This window comes from Eublepharis macularius, chromosome 8, assembly GCF_028583425.1.
Source record: "Eublepharis macularius isolate TG4126 chromosome 8, MPM_Emac_v1.0, whole genome shotgun sequence".
Lineage (NCBI taxonomy): Eukaryota > Metazoa > Chordata > Lepidosauria > Squamata > Eublepharidae > Eublepharis > Eublepharis macularius.
Genome location: NC_072797.1, coordinates 117,375,143 through 117,398,361, shown reverse-complemented (window position 1 = coordinate 117,398,361; position 23,219 = coordinate 117,375,143). Strand labels below are relative to the sequence as shown.

Below are 23,219 nucleotides of genomic sequence, written 5' to 3'. Positions count from 1 at the left end.
CGCCCCGCCTGCGGCGGGCCGGGGGCCCCCGGGGGTCGCGGCTGCGCCGCTCCCCCCGACGCCCCCCGCCCCGCCTGCGGCGGGCCGGGGGCCCCCGGGGGTCGCGGCTGCGCCGCTCCCCCCGACGCCCCCCGCCCCGCCTGCGGCGGGCCGGGGGCCCCCGGGGGTCGCGGCTGCGCCGCTCCCCCCGACGCCCCCCGCCCCGCCTGCGGCGGGCCGGGGGCCCCCGGGGGTCGCGGCCTGTCATTTCAGTACCAGAGCCCTTCTGGCACACCCAGGGCTCTTCATTCCAGTCAGGGGCCTGTCATTCCAGTCCCAGAGCCCTCCTGGCACACCCTGGGGTTGTCATTCCAGCATGGGGCCTGTCATTCCAGTCCCCGAACCCTTCTGGCACACCTAGGGCCCGTCATTCCAGTCATGGGCCTGTCATTCCAGTCCCCGAGCCCTTCTGTCACACCCAGGGGCCGTCATTCCAGTCAGGGGCCTGTCATTCCAGTCCCCGAGCCCTTCTGGCACACCTAGGGCCCGTCATTCCATTCATGGGCCTGTCATTCCAGTCCCTGAGCCCTTCTGTCACACCCAGGGGCCGTCATTCCAGTCAGGGGCCTGTCATTCCAGTCTCAGAGCTCTTCTGGCACACCCAGGGGCCTTTATTCCAGTCAGGGGCCTGTCATTCCAGTCCCAGAGCCCTTCTGGCACACCCAGGGCCTGTCATTCCAATCAGGCACCTGTCATTCCAGTCTCAGCGCCCTTCTGGCACACCCAGGGGCCGTCATTCCAGTCAGGGGCCTGTCATTCCAGTTCTAGAGCCCTTCTGGCACACCCAGGGCCTGTCATTCCAATCAGGTACCTGTCATTCCAGTCTCAGCGCCCTTCTCGCACACCCAGGGGCCTTTATTCCAGTCAGGGGCCTGTCATTCCAGTCCCAGAGCCCTTCGGGCACACCCAGGGGCCGTCATTCTAGCATTTGGCCTGTCAATCCAGTCCCCAAGCCCTTCTGTCACACCCAGGGACCATCATTCCAGTCAGGGGCTTGTCATTCCAGTCCCAGAGCCCTTCTGGCACACCCAGGGGCCGTCATTCCAGTCAGGGGCCTGTCATTCCAGTCCCCGAGCCCTTCTGGCACACCCAGGGCCCGTCATTCCAGTCAGGGGTCTGTCATTCCAGTCCCAGAGCCCTTCCGGCACCCCCAGAGGCCGTCATTCCAGCATGCGGCCTGTCATTCCAGTCCCCGAGCCCTTCTGTCACACCCAGGGCCCGTCATTCCAGTCAGGGGCCTGTCATTCCAGTCCCAGAGTCCTTCTGTCACACCCAGGGTCCGTCATTCCAGCATAGAGCCTGTCATTCCAGTCCCAGAGCCCATCTGTCACACCCAGGGATCGTCATTCCAGTCAGGGGCCTGTCATTCCAGTCCCCGAGCCCTTCTGGCCCACCCAGGGGCCGTCATTCCAGTCAGGGGCCTGTCATTCCAGTCCCCGAGCCCTTCTGGCACACCCAGAGCCCGTCATTCCTGTCAGGGGCCTGTCATTCCAGTCCCAGAGCCTTTCTGTCACACCCAGGGGCCGTCATTCCAGCACAGAGCCTGTCGTTCCAGTCCCAGAGCCCTTCTGGCCCACCCAGGGCCTGTCATTCCAGTCAGGGGCCTGTCATTCCAGTCCCTGAGCCCTTCTGGCCCACCCAGGGCCTGTCATTCCAGTCAGGGGCCTGTCATTCCAGTCCCCGAGCCCTTCTGTCACACCCAGGGGTCGTCATTCCAGTCAGGGGCCTGTCATTCCAGTCCCAGAGCCCTTTTGTCACACCCAGGGTCCGTCATTCCAGCATAGAGCCTGTCATTCCAGTCCCAGAGCCCATCTGTCACACCCAGGGATCGTCATTCCAGTCAGGGGCCTGTCATTCCAGTCCCCGAGCCCTTCTGGCCCACCCAGGGGCCGTCATTCCAGTCAGGGGCCTGTCATTCCAGTCCCCGAGCCCTTCTGGCACACCCAGGGCCCGTCATTCCTGTCAGGGGCCTGTCATTCCAGTCCCTGAGCCTTTCTGTCACACCCAGGGGCTGTCATTCCAGCACAGAGCCTGTCATTCCAGTCCCAGAGCCCTTCTGTCACACCCAGGGCCCGTCATTCCAGTCTGGGGCCTGTCATTCCAGTCCCCGAGCCCTTCTGTCACACCCAGGGGCCGTTATTCCAGTCAGGGGCCTGTCATTCCAGTCCCTGAGCCCTTCTGTCACACCCAGGGCCCGTCATTCTAGTCAGGGCCCTGTCATTCCAGTCCCTGAGCCCTTCTGGCACACCCAGGGGCCGTCATTCCAGCATGGGGCCTGTTAATCCAGTCCCAGAACAGGTTATCTGAGCCCAGACACTTTCCTTCAAAATCCATTCCACGTTTTCTTTGCACCTCTTTTTTTGCTCTAATGTGTTTCAATGGAGCCCATGCAAGTAAATGGGCATTCCAGTTTCCCATTATTTCCTATGGGCATTCAAGCCTCTCCCATTATTTCCAATGGGCAATCCTGTCATTCGTTTTAGTACATCCCGTGATTTTTGTGCTAATAGTGTCACGCTCTATTCTTTATGGAACCTCTGACTACCAAGGTGAACTTTGGGGTGTGTCTCTGCCTACAACTCAAGAGCTGAGAAGATCCAATTCGTACCCCCCTCCCCCTTTACTAAGCAGTATTATTCAACAGGCTGAAGAGGCACCTCTCCTGTTTGTCCATTATATTTTTAACAGATTGAATAGTCCACGCTGGCCTCTTAAAAACATAATAGTGTAATGCAATTCACCGGCCCTGGCAAAAGTGCTTCTCCTTAAGAGAAGCGAAAATGAGAACAAATCTAAAGCCCAGATGGCCTTCGTTTGGCCGGTTTCCCCACCTAAACCAGTTCTCTCCCCACCCCCACCCCCTTTTTTCCCTTCTTTTCCTTTTTGCTCGAGACACACAGTTTAGCGACGCTCCCTGCGCTCCTGGCCGGCGTTTGCCGGGCGGGAGGAAAGGCTTGCGATGCCCACCCGCGTCCGCCAGGGGGCAGCCTTGCTGCCGTCCCGGATTCAACAGCGCGAATCCCGCCGGAGTCCCGGGCGTTGTGTTGATGTCGCAGCAGCGCCGCGCGTGACAGAGGCAGGATTTTTGTAACCCCCCCCCCCCAAGGAAAGGAAAGCGGCGCGGGCATGCCTCTCTGCTCGCTGTGATCTGTTAAAGGCTTCGTCGTTTGGAATTGACTTGTTTGGGATTGCACAGGATTTTTTAACCCCCCCCCCCTTTCTCCTGTCCAGAAACCCAGAAATAGGAGAGCAACTGCAACGACCAGTCCAAGGATTGAAGGTAAATCCCGGAGGAGCAGCTGCAGCTTCTTGGGCATCTCTTGAGAGCGCGAGCTGGGGTCAAAACAACACAACAACAAGTAGTAGGAGGGCGTGTGCGCGCTTTCCCTTGGTGGGGAGAGGAGGACAGGAAAATTGCGCATCTTCAATTGTGCAATCGTGTGAAGTTGGCAAGCCGTCGCCTCTCCCCGCGGAGCCCCGCAGCGGAATTGCCACGCGAGCCAACTCACGTTTACTCGGAAGTAAGTCTCGGAGGAGGGGGGGGGGGCGCTGGGATTCGCTTCGACGTGTGGCTGTTGCCGCCCGATCCAGGGCACATGTACTCGAAAGCTAGTCGCATTTGGGTTTAGTTGAAAGAGGCAGTGGGTTGCAAGCTCGGGGTTTCTTTGGGTCGATTACATTCTGAACGATCTATTTAAAACTCCCAAGATTTTAACTTCTTGTCCCGTGTCCCTCCCTCTCCCCAAATGTTTGCATGATGGTTTGAATTAAGAGCCTGCGGACCTTGCTTGCCTCGTTGGAGTCATGTGCTTGGCTGTTGCTTCTGTCCCATTGCCTTTCTCAGGAAGGAGACTCGAGATCCGAAAATGGAAAGAGAGAATTGCAATGTAAAGAAATTGGAGGGGGGCGCGCGGGAGTTTAACACCTGGTGAGTGGAGGGGGGGTGGTATTTGAGAGGGCTGTTGAAGCTTTTGTCAATTTTTTTTTTAAAGTTAAAGATCCACATGTATGACACAATCGCATTCCCCACATGAAGTCATGCTTTTTCTTTGGAAGAAGTGAAGATTTGGTGCTAGGAATCTTTCCTTTTTTTGGGAAATTCTGTCGAACATCTGGATCCTCAGCCCCTCCTTTGAATACAGCGGTGCTGGAGTGGGCGGGCGCTCCCTTCTGATTTTAAAAATTCCTTTTCGGTTCGGATGAACAGACCCTTTAAACAACAGACACCTCCACAGACAGCGGAAGTTGCATTTGGTTTGGTGGTTTGTACAAGCGCCTGGCGGTCTTTCCAAAAAGGCAGAGGCCGCTGGAAGAAAACAGTGACTGGGCTTTTGTTCTGCCCATTATTTGAGCCCCCAGTAGCTGGAAATGAGGAGATCGGGACAGGAATGCTTTGGAAATAGAAGGATTTAAAACTCTGATTTTAAATACTAGGGATTGTTTGGAGACCGATTTAGTGAGAAGGAGGAATTGAGTTGGAAAAAAACAAAACACTTTTTCTCTCTTTTTCCCAGGAGGCCTGAGGGTTAGCACATGCTATGACCTGAGCTGTGTTTTATTCCCTGCTTAAGGGATTTGCCCTGGCTTCTGTTAAGGGAGCTGTTATTTTACTGCCTTGAGGAAGTCGCTGACTGGTTATTCTGGGTCTGCTGCCTTGAATAGGTTTGATTTGTATCTCTGCGGGGAAGTGAAGCCCAAGCTAAGATTTGAACTTCAACAAGCGTTGTCAGAGATGACAAGGAAGGGGAGTGGATAGAGGACTTGGCTGGTAGGGAGGGGGAATGAGGGAAGAATCAAGGGGCCTCTTCTGAACTCTGGCCAGCAGCCCTTCTGCCGCCCCCCTCTCTGCAGCCACAAGGCGGGAATCTCAAAAGCGAGCCCCTTTCTTTGTGAACGGCTGTCGTAACTGCTAGGGAGGGAAGGCGGCTAAGGAGAAAGGAGCCAAAGCGAGGGGAGGCTCACTGACCTTGTTACCTCTCCCTTAGTAGCTGCCAGGCAAAGCTCATTACCGATGGAAATGGAGGGCCGTGTAAATGGAGCATCCTGGCTAGATTGTGAGCCAGCCCTTCCCATAAAATGCCATAAAATCAACCTAGGAAGCAGAACAGCTTGGAGAGTAAAGTCTAGGAAATGAAGAAGCAGCACAGAGTTTGCCTGTCTCTGGACATGGCAAATCGTGGCTGCTGCAGTCAGCTGGTGTTTAAAACAAACAAACAAATAGGGCATTGTGGAAGTTAACTGGGGCCCCTATATAATCCGGGGTGTCTGGTAACATTATTTTAATGATTTTAATTACAAAACACAGGGCTGGTAAACAGCTGGCAAACACTCATTATAACCCTCTTATTAGCCTACACAACAATTTCCGTTTTCGGAGTGGATGACAAATAGCAAACTAAACACAGGCGTTGCATTTCGACGAAACCAGTTAACCTGTATCAGTTGTTGCTTTTGCGGCCTCTTTTCACACATTTTGAAATGGAAGCTGAGGCCAGGGGAAGATTTTTCAGACTCAAAAGTATGTCTTCATAAGTCAAAAAAAAATTGGACAGGCGCTGACCGGATTTGGCTTAGTTGCACTCATGTAGCCCTGTCCAAAAAGCAATTTAGCACTGATCAGGGGGTTGGAAAACGCACGCACGCGTGTGTGTGTGTGCTGTATCCACCAACCACCATCCTGCTCCGCTCCCATAAGTTGATCAACCTGTTTATTGCTTTTGTACAGGGTAAATGTACCCCTGACAGCTGGCTCTGGCTCAGTAACAAATGTGTACAAGACCTAAGCACATATTCAGTTCTTTTTACCTGGAAGGAAGACAGAGAATGTAAGAGAGTCCCCCTAAAAAAAGGTTGTATGAAAAGTGTTTTTAATACTGTACGTAACTGTAACATGGATGCAAATTTAAGATGGATCCCACCCACCCCGTTTTTTTTCTTGACAGAATGTGGAGAATATTTTCCTCAGGTAAAAAGAGAGACCAGTGTTTCAGAGGCGGGCCATGGCAAACCATCTCCGCTAGTCTCTTGCCTTGAAAACCCTGCCAGGGGTCACCATAAGTCAGTTATGACTTGAGGGCACTCTCCACCACTGAAAAGGATATATGGAAGCCTGGTTCCATGGACGTATTGCCATAGCAGGTCCTAGGAATCTTCTTGGAATACGTTTTTTAAAACTTATAATAGATGGCGCTCCCTCCATAATACTTACGAAATGTTGGCAACTCCAGGGTATATTGTCGAAGGCTTTCACGGCCGGAGAACGATGGCTGTTGTGGGTTTTCCGGGCTGTATCGCCGTGGTTTTGGCATTGTAGTTCCTGACGTTTCGCCAGCAGCTGTGGCTGGCATCTTCAGAGGTGTAGCACCAAAAGACAGAGATCTCTCAGTGTCACAGTGTGGAAAAGATGTAGGTCATTTGTATCTACTCAGGAGGGGTGGGGTTGAGCTGAGTCATCCTGTAAGAGTTTCCCAGGGTGTGGAATGCTAATGGCTGGAGGCTTCACTGTATCCTGAGGAGGTTCTTTTGCATATGGATTGGTACTTGATGTGCTAATCTTCTCTGCAGGGCTATTGTCGGGGATAGAATGTTTTGTTAGCCTGGTGTTTTTCAGAACTGGAAACCATGCTCTGTTCATTCTTAAGGTTTCTTCTTTCCTGTTGAAGTTTTGCTTATGCTTGTGAATTTCAATGGCTTCCCTGTGCAGTCTGACAAAGTAGTTGGAAGTGTTGTCCAGTATTTTGGTGTCCTGGAATAAGATACTGTGCCCTGTTTGAGTTAGGCTATGTTCAGCCACTGCTGATTTTTCAGGTTGCTGAATGCTCTTGATTGCTGGAAACTAACACATCTCCTAGTTTATTTATTTATTTGCATTATGTGGTCAGTGTATATGATGCTTTACATACATCCCTGCCTGGAGGTGTTTACACTTTAAATTTACTCAGAGTGCACATTTTCATATTTTTTCTAGGTGCCTGTAGGGTATAGAAATGCCTTTTGTTTCTTAAGGAAATTGCAACTCATAGCCCAGAATTTCAAGGTTGTGGGCATCTGCTACATTTTGTACTAGATGTTAAATCAGGTGCTGAACAGTCGCTTTAATAATGCAGCTTTTTAGCTTTCTTGTAAATCATCTTGGTACATGCATAATGATCCCTCTTTCCAGGCTTGTATCCATTAAGCAGCACCTTACATGATACGGCAGACCTTTTCAAATTGTCTGCTATCTATCCAGTACTCAGATTGGCTTGGCTTGGACCTTGGTCCAACCAAAGCATTGTACAACCTGTGACACACGTTTGTGTGTTGAGACTGGCCAGATGCTTGCCCCCCCCCTCCTCCGGCATTCCCAAGAAGGCAGCAGAAATGGGTGGTTTTGTTGAGTCCTTTTTAGTTTAGTTGGTCACAGACTGTTAGGTCTTCCTTAAAGTGGGATCTCAGTTGCTTCGCTAATGAGCTAAGGACCATATACTTCACCACTATTTTGCCTTACATACTACCTATTGTCTTAAATATGTGCTCCTATGTGCTGCTTGTGCTACAAGTATGATCCTACTGGGTAGTTATATGTTGTCTAATGTCAGTCCTGGAATTGCTTATGTTCTGTTTCAGCTTTTCTTCAACTCTGTATTGGATTCTTGCTAATGCTATGTCTTTGTAAACTTGTATTTATTTACCCTGTGGCATTGTTTATGGAAGTGCCCTTGATATTGACTGTACTAATCTTGCACTGTGTAATCTGCCTTGAGTCTCAGTGAGAAGGGCGGACTATAAACAAACAAATAAATAAGCAAGCTTTAGAGATCTTTGAGATAATGGTTTAGTTCCAAAGACATCTTCTGCAAAGGGCACTTCTCTTCACATAAGAGCAGGGGGAATGATTTTTCTACCTGGTGCAGATCCTCAAGTTACATCTCACAGTATTCCTGAGGGTCATCCCAACCCCTAGAAATCACTTTCAGAGGGCTGGAGTAGAAAGGGATAGGTGAGAATGATCCATTTCACTTATGGCCCTTTGGATCCAGCCCAGTGTCTTTCAGTGCTCAGGGTCAAACTAGACATGCGGTTTTTTAATGAGTTGGGTCCAGGTTCCCCAGATCCAACTTGGGTTCCCCACAGCTCCACAGCAGCTTTGGGGAATAGCTGTTAAAAATTAAAGGAGAGCACAGACGGCCTCAGAGTAGCCGTGTGTGGGGGGAGGATATTTCCCTGTTTTTATTGCTCCACGTGCACAGGATACTCCCTGTGGAGCAGCAAAGAGACCCTCCACTCGCTGTTTTAGAAAACTGTTTGAGGGAGGAGGCCGGAGCCCTTTCTCCTCCCGCAGTGATGTTCTGAGGCCATTTGGGCTCTCCTTTATTTTTTAACGGCCGTTCCCTACAGCTGCTGTGTGGTTGTGGGGACCTGAGTTCGGTCCAGAGAATCCACCCGCAGGTCTTTAAAAACCTGCATGTCTAGCTTGACCCTAAGAATGCCAACTGTTTTCCTTTTGGTATGCAACTTCTTCCCTTCTCCGTTCAGTAGCTGCAAAATGGTACTGAGGCATGTACATCTGGTCCAAAATGCCTCGGATTGTTGATTCAGAGATTTATTATTGTGAAGTCACCCTAATTAATGGGAGCAGAGAATTGTGTGTTCCTTGGCTCTGCAAACACCTCCTCATCTTTGAGATAATGGTTGTGTTCTCCTAGCAGATGGAGGCATTCCTTTTGCTACCTAGAAACCACACTTCTCATTTCCAGCTTTGTGGTAGCCTCCAGTTTTCTAGTAATGGTTGTGCAAACAAGTTAAAGACCAGAGTGACTTCAAAGGGTTGTTAGCCCAGGATTAACTGATTTATTACAGAGTTAAAACTATTTAACAAATCCATTAGGAAATGATGGCTGAGATATCAGTTCTACTGCAATTCTCTACATACAGGTAACTCTATGTTGCAGCTAAAAATCTTTTTTTTAAAATGCTTAACTATTTATATCATATAAAAATCTCCACACATATTTACATTTTCCTGTTTATAAAAATAAAAAATATACAAAAATGCTAATATCTTTGTATACACTTTAATAAAAAGGTAAGCACCGAGTTATTAGTGACCCATGGGGGATGTCGCATCACGATGTTTTCTTGGAAGACTTTTTATAGGGTCGTTTGCCATTGCCTTCCCCGGTCATCTACACTTTACCCCCAGGAAACTGGGTACTCATTTTACTGACTTCGGAAGGATGGAAGGCTGAGTCAAACTTGAGCCGGTTACCTGAACCCAGTTTCTGCTGAGATCGAACTCAGGTCGTGAGCTGAGCTTGGGCTGCAGTACTGCAGTTTACCACTCTGTGCCATGGGCCTCCTTATACACTTCAATATCTCTTCCTTAATCCTGTTAAGTGAATTATACACATTCCAGTATTTCATAAAAGGACACAACTTTTGACGAAATTTGGCTAAATTCTTTCCACACATACTTCTCCAGTGTAAGTTTATCTGTTCTCATCGCATACTAAACTCTGTGCAACCTATCTTTCTCTTTGGAGCCACCTGCTGTTTTCCATATCTATGCTATCGACATTCTTGCTGCAGTTATCAAGTTGAGAACCAAACTCTGATCATTCACTTTTAATTCTGTTAAAAAAATCACCAAATAAATAAACAATTGGAGAAAATTAAGATGTATGGTGAACTATTGTTTCCGTATTTCTATTATTAATAATACCGATTTTTAAAAACAAAATCTCAATTATACATGTGTAATACTGCACCTTCACATTTGCCAGCTTGTTCTAAAACAAATGCTTTCTCACGGTTTGAATGCCCGAGTGCAGCACACAGTGAAAGGCGTACTTTTTTCGGAAACGCTGTAGCGCAAAAAAGAAAGGGAAAAGAGGCTAACAGGAGGACTGCATATTCTCAAAAACACCAAAGCAAAGTGTCCCTCTGAGATCAGCAACTGGAGACTCCAAAGCCACATCCAGGCCCTGACAGTTTTCACTTACAGCTGCCAGCCCAAACATGAAAGCAGCGCATACGAGAAGGCTTGCTGGAAGATGAGTTTATGCGGTATGGGCAGAGTCAGAGGGTCACCATCTATCAATGTTTCCCCATAGTGACTTTTCAAGCAAGCTTGTTATGGAGTACAGGTGGAGATCTCATTTAGTATTCAGGAGTCACATCGGTGAAATGTTTTCTCGTTCGATAAACATCTTGCAAAGTAGAAACTGTACATACCCTGTAGCCATTTTTTGTTTTTCCCGTAATGTCTGTCCCCTACGAAAAAATTTCCCTCATAGGTGGCTTCCACACGGGGACGAGGATTTGTGGTTTCCTTGTTGGCAGAGTGGTTGTGGGTAAGCACAGTAGCAATGGTTCTTCCACATGGCAGGTTTCTCCATAGGTTCTCTGTCCCATTCCCCTGGAAGTGGCCACCCACCTACCCTGGGCCACCAAGGCGTTTGCAATTTTTTTAAAAAAAATTGGCACTAGAATATTTTTATATCTATATACTGTTGTTACAAACTCTGAATTCTGAGCTTTCGTTTAAAAGAAAAAAGTAAATTTCCAGCTCCTTTCCCTTGCAAAAATATTCTGTTTTCCTTACATCTCAGGAAGGGAAAGGGCCAAAGAGGTTTCTTTTTTTTAAGAAATCAGAGAACTTGCTACACCTATCGTTACAATGGTATATCAATATAACTATTCTAGAGTTTATTTTTTAAAAAACAAGCCCCTTGGACAGGGTCAAGAAAAATGGCTTCCACGTGGGCTTGAAAATCTGAATTTGGCAGTCCAAACTTAACTGGGATCGTTCCCAAAACTTTGGAGCAAAGCAGGTTTGAGAAAGATCAGAGAAAAACTAGCCCCCCTCCCCCTTGGAGGTGCATGAATGTACCACAGTGTGGGGAAGCAGGGTAAAAAAACCCACTTCCCAAAAGCATTAAATTTAGGGCAGATAGTGTCCGTAATTTGTCATCCTAATTTAGGAATTCAGTTTATATCCAGTTGGAACATTCCGTTGCAATTCTAAACACAATCCAGGGGCTTAAGGGGTGTAACTGTTCAGGATTTGTCTGCAAATCTCATTAAAATTGGAAATATTTGAATGTTGTTTGGTCTGAAGACATACTGTGTATTGAACCTGTGTCTCACAAGACTGTGGAGCAGATACTTGGAAACGAAAACTCCGAGTCCCTCCAATTGATTGTTTCATTGCTTGCATTTTCTTAGCGTTGAAATTTAATATTTTTGAATGGGCGAAAATGTGTCACTGAAATGCAGACATTGCTGTTAATTTTCAGTATGGATTTAGGTTGGGTGTCCATTGCAGGCAGCTATTGATTATTGCTTTCAACATGTATGATGATGAATGACACAATTCTAGTGTTTATAATAGTTGTGCATTTTCATAGTTTTATGTATTCTTTTTGAAAACTGTTATAATATTGAGAGCTCCACATCTGGGGCCATTTAGGTAGCCTTTTGTTTTTAAGGATGTTAAGGAAAACCAGTGAAGACCTACTACGTTGTAAATGATTTGCTTTTTACTTTTTTATATCTGTTTGTGACATTTACAGTGCAATCCTGAGAACACGTTTCTGGGAATAAGGCCTATTGGATAGTCTTGAATAGAATTTTGAGTACAGCTGCCTAGGACCGCTCTCGTACATTGCCATTCTAAGCAGAGTTAGCCTGTTGACTTCAATGAATTTAGCTCTGAATGTGTAGCTCTACTAGGATTCCGCTGCTAGTGTCCTTTTCTTCCTCCTAAGAATTTGGAGTGGCTTATATATGCTTCCTAATATATATCCCATTCCAGGGCTTTTTTTCTGGGGAAAGAGATGGTGAAACTCAGTGATGGAACTCAGGACCACACAATGATGTCACTTTGGGCCAGCTGGAACAAGGAGGTCGTTTTTTAAAGTTTAAATTGCCTTCAGCAAAAATGATCACGTGGCCGGTGGCCCCACCCCCTGATCTCCAGGCAGAGGGGAGTTTAGATTGCCATCTAAACTCCTCTGTCTGGAGGTCAGGGGGAGGGGCCACCGGCCATGTGACCATTTTCAAGAGGTGCTGGAATTACGTTCCACTGCGTTCCTGCTGAAAAAAAGCCCTGTCCCATTCCATCTACATGGTGGAGGGGGCTATTTTACACAGCTGAGAAATCATAAAAACTGCTTAACCACACTACAAAATTCTTTGTGTACTGTGTGATCCTAGAAATATTAATCTGCCTTGACCTTTTTAAGAATACTGAATATTGTAGTATGAATATACTTGTAATGGCAATAAGCATTAATACCGCTAAATTTTCTGGTAATCTCAGAATAAAGAGGATTTTTTAAAAAGAGTATTTCTCTTGCAACTTCCTTGTTCTTCATAAGATTTCCCTCCCGTGTTCTTATACATGCAGATGGACCCAGTCTTTCACAAAGTCTCCAGCTCCCAGGATCCTCTGGCACTTGTTTACGAGCTTGCCACATAGGGTCCTTTCCGTCACTGCACAAAAGTGCAGTTTCTTTCCTTCCCAGCAATGTTGCTGCACTGAAGAGAATGAGAATTGACTTCTGTGGTTATCATTTGTTCAGGATTGTAAAAGTTTGCTGGGTACATGTTAAAAGATAACACATAATGAGTGATGCAGGAGGTGAAGAGATTGTTTAGTTGCCAAGTTTATGCATGGGTTTTGTTCTTCTGTAATTTGGCCAGAATGGAAAGATTGTCAAAATGGTCGCCAACAAAATACCAACCTGGCTGGAATTGTCATTCTTTGATGTCCATATACCCTTAAATTCTGAATGAATTGATAGACAAGGGCTTCTTTCACCTATTCATGAAGGAAAAAAGATTGTTACTATATTATTATTATTATTATTAGTTTGATTTGTTGTTATTTTTACTAGTAAAGCATTAAAAAAATATGTTGTATTTTGCTGGGTCAGATCAAAGTTTGTCTGGACCAGCATTCTGTTTCCAGTTATGGCCAGCACAGTCTTCTGGAAGCCTGCAACGATGTTCGGAGGAGGTAGTGAGATGTATAATGCCATAGAGCACAGAGGTTTCATTCAGCTATCACGATGAATAGCAGCATTTATCTTGTGATGCTACTTATTATAATGAAATCTAAGCTAAATACTTAACATTTATAATAGAGATGGGCATGAACTGAGAAAATGGCAGTTTGGTGCAGTTTGGTGCGTTTCACAACCATGAACTGACATGAAATTGTTCGGTTTGCGAACCAAATTGTTTGGTTTGTGAAAACGTCACTTCCGGGGCAGCAGAAGATCTGCAAAAAGCCCTTCCCCCCATTACCTAGGAAACTGATTGAGCGGTGCCAGGCTGTCTGCAGTGGCAAACTGAAAAATGAACCGGGCTAAATATCATTCTTCAGTGACTAACTGGAAAACGAACTGGGCTAAAAATCATAGTGGTTTGTCACGGATTGTCAGAAATGCCCTTCAACGAACCACTGGTTCAGGAACTGAAAAATGGCCCAGTTCATGACAAACTTTGGTTCGTATTTTGGTTCGTGCCCATCTTTATTTATAATACTTAAAAGTAACTCGTGACTTAAAGGGTTTGAATTAATTGGTTGGTGTTCATCCACTTTTTCTCTCTTAACTATTTGGTACATCTCTGAAATCTTCCAAGGAAGGTTCCTTGTCCCCAGTATCCCACTACCCTTCTTTAGTCACTAGTCATTATCTGTCTCTGTGACAGAGATAGTCATTATCTATCTCTGTGACAGAGATAGATAAGAGCGGGTTGAATGTCATTAGAACATCAAAAAGACCACGTACTTCAGTATATGATGGGAAATGTATGCTGAGAAACTGATATGGCAAAACAAATGAAATTAGATGTTACAATTGGTAGGCCAATAGAAATGTTTTTGTCAACACTTCTGGAAAGAATAATATGCCATTAAATCATACTTTAGGATGTCAGTTCAGTCAATCAGTTGATTAATTCAGAGGAACCTTTCAGACCTCTCTATGTGTTGAGAATAGACACAGAGACTGATGGAATGATCTCAGAGAAGTAGGTTGCAGTCCTAAGAATACTTTCCTGGGAATAAGTGCTACTTAATAAAATGGGACTTACATGATTAGGTTTGCTCTAATAGTAATTGCTACCTGCTTCCCTTTTGTCTTAACTGAGAAAAATCATAATGTAAATCCTAAGAATCCACAACCATTGTAACCACGGAGTGGCTTCAGGTATGGTTCATAGTAGGGGTGTGCGATTTGGGTTTCCAGTTCAGGAAAAATACCCAAATCGGACCTGATTTGTAAAGATTCGGGATTTCCAAATTGGGCCCAGCATGCTGGCCCTGATTTGGAAATGCCAAATCAAAGCTTCCCAAAGCGATTCAGGTTGCTTCTGGAAGCTTCAGAGTGCTTTCAAACCCCATGGCTGGCTCCAGCTGAAGCATGAGAAGGGCCCTTTTTCATGCCGCTTGTAAGCGGAATGGAAAGGGCCCTTTAAACTTCAGCTAGCCAGTGGGGAAATCCCCCACGGTGGGCCAGCTGAAGCAAGGGAAGCCCCACCCCGCTTATTTCATCTGATGAGAGGGGGAGGAAGGAACCCTCTCATCCCCCTCCCATCAGGTGAATAAATGGCGGGGCGGGAAGTTTCGGTGTACTCCGAATCTTCACAGAGCATACCGAAGCAGGGCAATAAGCAGTTTCTGAAGCGGCGTGCAGCTTCGGAAATCGCTTATTTCCAATTCCTTTTCCCACTTCAGAAATTCCGAAGTGGGAAAACCAAATCTTTCTGTCCCTGAACACCACTGGTTCACAGTGGAAGTGTGAGCAATTCCCACTTCTGTTGCCACAGCTATTGTATCTTGTCTGAAGGCCAGTGAGATCCCCCCCCCTCCATCCATGGCTTGAGATGTGCTTCTGATCTGTGCCTTGATCCTTGGGCAGCGAAATCCTAACAATCCTTTCCTGACCCCATTTCCTGGCAGTATGCCCCATTTAATAAACCTTAGTCGTATTCTGAGTAGATCTGTTTAGGATTGCTCTCTAAATCTTCAAGAGTTGGTTTCTGGCGGCAGCTAAGAGTTCACCCCATGGCGCCCCCCCCCCTAGCAACACAGCCATCCCTTTGGCAGAGTTGTTGTAAGAATTGTTGAGGTAATGTCTGTGAAGTGTTTCAAACACTTTCTGCTGAAGAAATGCTCACTATTAATTCATGTTGAAATGAAAACGTTCAGAAACAGCACATGGATTGTTTTGAAACATGGGGATTTAAACCCTGTCAGATTGTGTAGGCTTCATTGTGTTTATTTATATTAAATTCTGAATCAAACCTGGTTATTTTTTAAAAAACAAATACTTTAGATATGATTGTAAAAAATAAAAATCTAATATAAATAGAACTTTTAAAATATTTTAAATATTGTAAGTTTAATTGATCCCCCTCATTTAACTATGCTCAAAATTCATATATTCATAGAAGAGTTGGGAAAAACTGAAATGCATGCAGCATTTTCTTGTTAAGTTAAACATACATTATTGCTTTAATAACATAAAACTCATCACTTATAACATACTGTATATTCTAAGATTGCCATCTCTGAGAGCCAAACTACGAGTGACGCCTGACACAGGTTGGACACTTGTCAGCTTCCCTCAAGTTTTGATGGGAAATGTAGGCAGCTTGGTGGAATGTAGGACAAGTGACAGTTGAAAAGTCCATTGGACAGCAGTTGGAGTGCCAAGCTGCAAGAGCAGGACGCCTACATTTCCCATCAAAACTTGAGGGAAGCTGACAAGTGTCCAACTTGTGTCAGGCGTCACTTGTAGCTTGGCTCTGAGTTGGGCAAATTCAGTAGATTGGGGGGGGGCTGCGGAAAGTGGGGAGTGGCCTCAGAGGGGTATAATGCCACACAGTCCACCTCCAGTGTAGCCTTTTTTCTTTTTTTAATCTCATACGTTTTTATTTCAAGAAGTAGTTTTTTCCCTCAGGGAACTGATCTCTGTAGTCTGGGGATCAGTTCTGGACGATCTCCAGGCCCCACCTGGAGATTGGTAACCAAGTGCAGTCTTATGCAGAATTACTCTGGTCTAAGCCCATTGATTGGAGTAACTCTCCGTAGGATACTGTACTGTTTGTTACCATATACAATTGTACTATTTAGCATATTTATGAAAGTAGAAGTATAATTGCCTTTATTTCCTAGAGGCAAAATTGCTAATACTTCCCAACACTAGACAGAAAGGGAGTGAGGTGCAAACTCTGTGCTTTCATAGATGATTTTATATACAAATCTTCATACTACACATAACTGAGTGAGTAAAATCTTGTCATAACAAGTGTTTCATTCAAAAGATAAAATATTCCATAGGTATTTTTCTAGTGTCCCCCAAAGTTTTATATTTCCTTGGGGAAGGATACTTGTTTTGCAAGGTTTTTTCAGTGTTTTCCCCCTCTGGCTGTTACTGTTTATGTACAAGGATATTAAGAAAGGTTACTTAACTGGCTCGAAACATACCGGGTAGTATCCTTGAGAACCTCGCCGTTTATGTTAATTGCAGGGTCTAGTAAGAAGCCCACAATAATAAATATAAGAAACTTCTTAGAGTGGAATTACATGTCAGATGTACTGTGATTATTTTTGAGACATTGTAAATATAAATCACAACTTCTTAGGAGAAGGCAGAGGGAAATTTTCAGAAGAAAAGTGGCACAAGGGGAAAGGAGACCCTTCTTCTCCCGCTGTTGTTTTTCTGCATTGAATCGCATCCTCAGCAGCTGCATTGTATTCAAATGAAACCCCAAGAGGTCTGCCAAAAAAGGAACATGGAACTACACGTAACATAATATTCTGCCAATATCGTGTCCCACAATTGTTCTCTCTTTTAGGGAAAAAACCTGCCAGAATGTGTAGGCTTCATTGTGTTTTAAATTCAGAATCAAACCTGGTTATTTTTAAGAACAAACTCTAAATGTGATTTTAAAAAATAAAAACCTAATATAAATAGAACCCTTTTGAATGTTTAAAATATTGTAATTTTTAATTGATCCTCCTCATTTAACAGCGCTCAAAAGTAATTTGTACAAAGGATTTGCTGCTTCTTTACATGGTCAGATATGTAGCCAATATTCAGGCTACAGTGTAAAATTAGAACACTACAGTGTGCTCAGCGCCCTAGGACCGCACAATAATGCCCTTTTTATTTCTTTTTGTTGTCATATATTGTTTTTGTGAGCCTTTTCGTTTTGCTTGTTGTTGTTCTGATATTCCCAATTAAAATAAGGATAAAATTGCACAAGTTTAAAATGGGAGAAACAGAAAATGGTGCAAAAATAAAAATTTACTGGTTTGATTCGTACAGAGATACGAAGAAAATACTAGAATATCTGGGAAATACTTGAATATGGAAAGGCGGAGAGAGCAGGGGCTTGGCTCCAACAGAGGATTTCCACAGATGGAAGGGATTTTTGTCAGGGGATTTTAACTTCCTTACCTCCCCGTTCTTGATGTAGCCCCGAATTCTGCCCCCTGAGGGAAAGGGTTGGCCAAGAACAGCATCGGCGGGGAGTTGGAGTTCTTCACAGAGAGGAGGGAATTGGTGAAAAATCCCACAATCCTTCCTTCTGCAGAAATCTGGGGAATCCAGACCACTTTTTTTCTATCTGTTTCTGAAGATTTTTTCCAGAAGTTCCAGTGTGCGTGTAACTTTTTATGGGACATTGGGAAAATTTCCTATGAGGTATTTTCTCTTTGGGAATGAATAAAATATATTTTAACACAAGGCTTTGCTCACTCAAAATGCTTTCTATGCATTGCAAAGCATTAAGACTTCGTATAGCATTAAATAATTAAAATCCTTGAGTATATTGTAGATATGTTGAACATATTTTCAAGGATGCGTTTATTGTGTAAATGGAGGTCAGTTTGTTCAGGAAATGTAACTCAGTGTTCAAATTTGGTGATTGTACTATGACTGTATGAAGACTGTTTCAGTGTCCGTATAATGAACCTGTTTTGTGTTCTACAAAATTTATGGTTTCCGTTTTTGTCAATTTTTTGTACTCAGCCGGTAAAAACTGGTTTAGATGCCATAGGGTGTATCAGTTTCATCTTTTTCTCTCACTCGCTTGCTCAAGTTGGGCATGCTGGCTGTTTTGTTTGAACAAAAGAGAAATTTATACTTTTACATTTCATAAATATATTAAATAGTACAAGATGGGTATCTGAAGAAGTGAGCTGTGTGACTCACAAAAGCTCATACCCTACCACAAATTTTGTTAGTCTTACAGGTGCTACTGGACTCTTGCTCTTTTCTGCTACTCAAATAGTACAGTTTTATATGTTAACAGAGCTGTGAAGGATACAATTTATGTTATTAAAGCAGTCCAGTAAGTTTAGGGTTGATAAGAACATATGCATACATTTCAGTTTTCCCCCCTGAAAAGAATTGTTGGAAAAATGATATTTTTCAATGCCTTCAAAATTTACATTTGCACCTCCAAATTCATTCAAGTTTAAAATGTAATTGCATTTTTGAGTAAAAAGAATGGGATGACAAATCTCAGTAGCAATCCTTGTACATTTTACTGAGGCTTAAATTCCATGTTCTGTCCTATATTTTAAAGTTAAATTTCACAAGTTAATCATGCCACAAAACCTACAGTTTTCATATCACATAATTCTACAGATTTCCACTGTAGTAACCAAGACTCTTAGAACTAAGGGTTTGTTTTTAAAGAGTTACATTAATAATCACCCAAATAAATGGTGAACTTTTGAGGAACTTCTCCATTTCATGAATAAGTATAGTTGAGCTTTTTGGATACAGTTATATGGTACTTACTACTAGAAGTCTGTGCTATTCAAGAACAGCAGGACATAAAGGGTTTTCTTTTATTATTTATGTTCATCGGCCCTTGTGCATTTCTGCAAGCGCCTAACTCGACATTACAAACTGTACAAGTTTTCCACAGGTATTAGTACCTGGTGGCAACATGAGTAAGCGTACAGCAGGACCTGATTTGGATTGGGACCACTGCACAGGAGGAGGAATTCTTGCCTTCTCCCCTGTGCTCTGTGCTGTTTTTGGAAGCTGTGGGGGAATATTATTTGGTATATGGAGAGCTCCCTACAGAGCAAATAATGCTTCCCCTCTGGCCCCCAGGCTGTTTCAGCCAGCAAAAACAGCACAGGGGAGAAGGCGTTCCTTCCCCGCACAGTGATCCCAATCCAAATGGACCCCTGCTGAATGTTTACTCACAAGTTGCCACTAGGAACTAGTAGCTACAGTATAGCTGAAAGTCCCCGTGGTGAACTTGAGGAGTTTGTAACGTCTAGTTAGGCTCTCAAACTGGTCACAGAGAGTTTCCCAGTGGTTTGACTCCTGTGATGATTTCTGAAATTCCTTGTTTCTCCCTTCAGCTCTTTAGGTTCTCCATAGGAAAATAGTACGTTAAAAATTACCTTTCAAGAAGCCGGGTCATAAGCAGAAAGCAGTTCCTTATTCCTATGTGGATCACTTCCCAGGCACATGGACTGTACTGCTTGTCTTTTAGGAAGTCATTCATTCTCTGGAAGTAGCTCTGGACTTGCAGAATTAGGGGATATATTTTATGTTTAGAGTTCCTCAGTTCCTTCTGCATCTCCATTGAATTGAAACATGTCTCCAGCTTGTTAATTTGCTGGTGAAGGCTGATCACAATGTTCCTGATGCATGTTGAATTCCAGGTATCATTGGGATTATCTTTGACAAAAAAGTTGAAGAGTAGATGGAGCATCTTGTTGATAATTATTACACTGCTCCCATTGCTAGCGTTGCGAAGTTCCAGAGGAAGTCTGAAATCTACCAAATCGGGTAGGCATTCCAGAGGAAAGTGTCTACCAGTCTTGCAGAGATCATGTAAATTCATCTCAATCAGTTGGTCCCACTGCACTAGAAGGATGGGACATTTGGAAAGCAAGAGTTGGCTGGAATGTGCAAATTTGCCGAAGAACACAATCATGAGGAAAACCTGTACTCCATAGTTTTGACTTGTTGTAGCCATGATGATCAAGTTGTTGTGATCGTATCATCTAAACTTACGAAAGCGTAAGGGACAAACGGTGCCAGCTCCTATTGGAGCGCTCCTTGTGCTCCAGTATTTAAAGGTGTACCATCATCACAGCTCTACCTGCCCCATCTCTTGGGATCTCTAAATACATTTTGGAGACTCTAACATAAATCTGCCACCCCTCTGAATTTATTTATTCAGTGTGAGACATTTGTATTAATCATAATTCCCCCCCCCCTTCTAGACTCCAAATGCCTTTGAGGGCCATCCTTTGGTTACTTTCAGTTTCTATTGAATGACTTTCAGTTATCTTATGGTACTTCTTTAAAAAAAGACCTTCTTGAGCAATGTTGATATAGAAGAGTAGCGTGTCATAATGTACATTCATGTATATTATATTATGGTTGGATGAAGTATATTTCATATTGCACTTTATCTAAAGCATGAAGCATTTATTTTCCTCTTTATTATGTCCAGGGCTTTAATTTTTTTCTTATTTAAATGAATGTTATATTTGGCATGCGCTGGGTGTTGGACTATAGGTTTGGCTCAGTGTTTCTCTTAAACTCAGGGAGGAATCTTTGGTGGGACGATGGAGTCTTTTTGAAGACTTTCTGTTGAAGGAATGACTCCTTCCTCCAGTGGAAGGAGCCTTTCCTCCAACAATGAATTCCTCAGAACCAAGCTACAAGTGATGCCTTACACAGATTAGACACTTCAGCTTACCTCAGGTTTTGATGGGAAATGTAGGCATCCTGGTTTTACAGCTTGGCTCTCCATTACAGCTACAAGACCAGGATGCTACATTTCCCATCAAAACTTGAGGGAAGTTGGCAAATGTCCAACCTGTGTCAGGCGTCACTTGTAGCTTGGCTCTGAGTTAGTGGGAACCAGTGGATTCTTAGCAACTTTCTATTTGCTTCTCTTCAGCATCTGTGTTCTATCATCAGGTCTGTTTCTTCTAGATAGCTCTGTGTGCTTCCTTGTGCATCATTTGTTCCAAACTTTGCTACTTGAAGATGACTACCGATTGAGTTACCTTTCTTCAAATTTATCTTTGACGACTTTGTATTTCCACTTTGTTGTCATATTGCCTAGTTGACCCAGTAATGTTAGCACACGCAAAGAACTGTGCACAATATTCCATGGGCAGGGCTGCCCATTCACCTATTTCTCTAGAACTTAACTATTTCAGAGGGGTCACTGAGGCACCTCAGTTTCACTGTCACTCTTCATGATGTCAGTTGCATTACTTGTTTGTTCCATATTAGATTGGTGATTGCTTCATCTCTTCGTGATAGAAAGGGTAAAGCAATCACCAGTCTATCATGTGAGGAGACATATGAAGAAGAACTTTGTTTTTATTTATTTATTTATTGTATTTAATTTGTAGTCCGCTCTCCTCGCGTGCTTTGGTTTGGCTGCGCAGGTCAAATCAGATGAATTCAAAAGCTGATTTTTTAAAAAAAGATTGTATCATTATATGTAGTTTTGCTTTCGTCTCCCTCCCACCCCAGTTTACAAACTGGTAAAATAATGCATGTAGTCTCTCACAGAATTCCTACGGGATAATTACCTGAAAAAAACATTAATTACAGTTTTTATAATTTTGAAACTGATGGACTTGGATGTATTGGGAATGAAACCCATTAATTGTTACTAATTTTATAAAACGCTATCCTTTGTCTCTGCTAGAAGTGGCAGGCAGCTTCAAAACCCAATAAATAGAAATTATGGTCGTATGAGACAGAAGCAGTGGCAATAGTTTAAATTTCATGGGCTTGATCCAAATTCATGCATGGACAGGATATTCCATCTGCCTTTTACGAAAGAAAGGGCTCTTCATATTGACTGGGATCCCATCCATTTGTGTATGCTCTGAATGTGTTGTACCATGCACCTAAGTGTATTGTACCTCTTGAGATTCTGTCCTGTTTGTGAATGTATGTACAGTGTAAAGGAAGCTTAACAGGATGGTCCAAGATCCCACTTCAATTTACAGTGCCATCCTTTGCAGCATTAGCCCCATTGATTTCAGTCAGCTTCATCCAGTCTAGCTCTGCATTGAACTGTAGTGTAAGTATGTTAACCGTACTTGTTTTTTTTTCTATTCCAGACCATTCTCAGAGCTTATCGGTAATTAGGAGATGATTTGATCTCTCTCCAGACTTTTTTTAATGCAAGTACTAGAATTGTCTTATATAATATAGTCCAGTCTCATCTAGTGTCTGGATCTACAGTGAATACAATAAAGTAACCTGTGCTGCAGCTTTGAGCTTTCTTCTTTGTAGCAAGCAGGGCTTTTTTCTGGGAAAAGAGGGTGGTGGAACTCAGTGGGTTGCCAGCACAGGGGGCAGCTCATGGTGGGAGGTGGTGCCCCTGGTACCACTTGCGCGTGCGCAAAGTGCATGCGTGCTCCCAGGACCGCACAATGATGTCACTTTGGGTCAGCTGGAACAAGGAGGGAGTTTTTTAAAGTTTAAATCGCCCTCGGTGAAAATGGTCACATGGCTGGTGGCCTCGCCTCCTGATCTCCAGACAGAGGGGAGTTTAGATTGTCCTCCGCACCACTGGCGGCGAGGGCAATCTAAACTCCCCTCTGTCTGGAGATCAGGGGGCGGGGCCACTGGCCATGTGACCATTTTCAAGAGGTGCCGGAACTCCGTTCCACCCTGTTCCAGCTGAAAAAAAGCCCTGGTAGCAAGGGTTCTGCACTTTGAGCTGATTCAACACAGGTATGATTAGGTAAACAGCTCATGTATTCTAGTGGTTAAAGATGTGGTTGGTAACTCCTGCATGTATGGCACGCAGCAGCATACCCAACAGTTTTGCTAGGCACACCAGGCTGGGTTTTCTTTAGCCAAGAACTAAGGTGAACCCTGTGGCACTGGCTTATTGTCACATCCTGGACGATTATAGCTGTCAAGTGGTTCCAAGACAGTGCTGCTGTGGCTCAGCTTGCTCCTAGTTGGTCTGGCCAAGTATAATCCTTGTCCCCCTCCTACACTGTTTGCAGATACACCAACATCTTCAAAGGTAGCATTGCAGAGGTTTTTTTCAGCATTCGGGTCCAAAAGGTTGCCCACCTCTGTGTTAGAGTGTTGGCCGCGGGTACCCAGGTTCAAGTGTAGGCTTAGCCATGATGCTCACTGGGTATCTTTCAT

At 44.4% G+C, this 23,219-nt stretch overlaps 1 protein-coding gene across 1 annotated transcript in view; it reads left to right on the top strand.

Annotated features, from left to right (window-relative positions):
* Positions 1–3,269: 3,269 nt before the first annotated feature.
* MOB3B (MOB kinase activator 3B) overlaps positions 3,270–23,219 on the top strand; it is a 143,932-nt gene continuing 123,982 nt past the window's right edge. The window contains exon 1 of the mRNA XM_054986959.1: positions 3,270–3,560. The gene's annotated coding sequence lies outside the window, so the exon portion shown is untranslated. The remainder of the gene's footprint in view (positions 3,561–23,219) is intronic.